Source organism: Rousettus aegyptiacus, unplaced genomic scaffold, assembly GCF_014176215.1.
Source record: "Rousettus aegyptiacus isolate mRouAeg1 unplaced genomic scaffold, mRouAeg1.p scaffold_m13_p_2, whole genome shotgun sequence".
Classification (NCBI taxonomy): domain Eukaryota; kingdom Metazoa; phylum Chordata; class Mammalia; order Chiroptera; family Pteropodidae; genus Rousettus; species Rousettus aegyptiacus.
The window spans coordinates 10,975,089-10,976,927 of NW_023416295.1; the positions used below are offsets into that span (position 1 = coordinate 10,975,089).

General features: G+C 38.3%; 1 pseudogene; it reads right to left on the reverse strand.

Moving 5' to 3' along the window:
* Nucleotides 1–1,389: 1,389 nt before the first annotated feature.
* Nucleotides 1,390–1,508, reverse strand: LOC118614319 (annotated as a pseudogene).
* Nucleotides 1,509–1,839: the final 331 nt, after the last annotated feature.

Here is a 1,839-nt window from a genome sequence, read left to right on the forward strand (position 1 = left end):
CTCCTGCTTGAATGCATCCCAACTTGCCTCACTCTGCACGGACATTCTGTATTATGCTGTGTACTCTGATCAGGGTTGACTCTGAAGTCATCACTTACTGTTGGCTTTAGCCAAACATCCTCACCTCTAAGCCCCTCTCGAAACATCTCCAAATAGAGAGGCTCATTGCCAGAAATTCCCAGTGGCAAGCACTAACGCCTTGGGCCAAGAACTGTGTTTCCAGGAGTTCCTAATTAAAATGCCCCATGAAGCCCAGGGCAACATTTTCCTCAATGAAATCTTTGGCACATGTTGGAGACAAGTGTTAATGAAGGCACTGAAGCCCCATGGCTTTTTTTGCCTCCAACTCTCCATCTTCGACCCCTCACGACCACAGAACTCCTATGGCTCACAGCTTTAAATTCGCTTCTCTAAGCCATTAAACTACTGTCTTCTGAGATCATCTAAGGAGCTATGAAGGACATGAGACTATAGTAGAACAGACATTAGGAATTAGTGATAGAAAATATGAAGAAATATTCAGAAGAAAGCTAGTCTTTTTGCTTTCCTAACATATGCCAAGTACTGTGTTTCTCCCTTGACATGTGTGATCTTAGCCTTAACCTCATCAGGGAGAGAGTTTTATATTTTCCATGTAAAGGAAACAAATTCAGGGGAATTGGGTAAACAGCCCAAAAGCCCACAGCTGGTAACTAATATAACTAGAAATTTAGCCCAGAACCATATCCCAAAGCCTCTGTTCTTTCCATGGAATCCTGGGTTTTTCCAAAGACTGCTGTTACTTCTAGAGACTCTAAAAAAAAATCAAATACTAGTTTCATGTTAGAGACTATTCCTCTCTGGTTGATTAAATGGTTAACTGAAAATGAAAATGTCTTAATGTGTTAGACTTTTAAAAAACTCAATTCAGTTTGGCTCATGTTTTGTTCTTCCAAAAAAATAACACTGTGGATTAATTCAGGATTCAATGTGCTAGCTGTCGTTTAACGACACAGAGCACTGGATCAAGAGGCAGAGACCTGGATTCTAGATCCTGGTCTGCCACGTGCAGTTCGTGTGACATTGGACAAGTAAGTACCTTCCCTCAACCTTCGTTTCGTGCATGAAACATGAGGAGTTGGGAACACCAGAAGGCGTTCCTGAAGCTGAGTGACCCCGATTCAGGGCTGTATGTGGAATGGGAGCCACAAAGGTGCCTCAGAAATCCAAGAAATGACTCTCAATAAACCCAGTGCTTATTTAGGATAACATCAGACAGGCCAGTGCAATGGTATATGGATAGAACAAATTTTAAATGCATCCAGTAGATTATAAATGCCATATTAATTTGACATACACCATCTATCTATCTATCTATCTATCTATCTATCTATCTATCTATCTATCTAATGCCTGCAGCACCTGGTCTTTCTAGATGGTCTCCCATCCAAGTACTAACCAGGCCTGATGCTGCTTAGCTTCCGATATCAGGCGGGATCCAGCTTGTTCAGGGTGGCATGGCCACAGACCATCATTACCTACTTTTAATACATGAAGAAGCTATTCTTTAAAAAGCAGAAATATTGTACAGTTTCTTTATATCTTCGACTCTTCTATTCTATTTTCCAAAAAGAATTTTATCTTAAATTAATATACTTTATGTTTAGAAATGTTTTATTGATCATTGAATAAATTACTCTGTAATAATAATATGTATATAAATTAAAATATATCTTTTCTAATGATTATGAGCTTTTATGTGCTAATAATTTTTCACCTCTGATTGAATTACCATTGCAATAATTAGAAATACACAATTGACTAAACAACATAATCACATTATAAAATTTGGCAATTTTT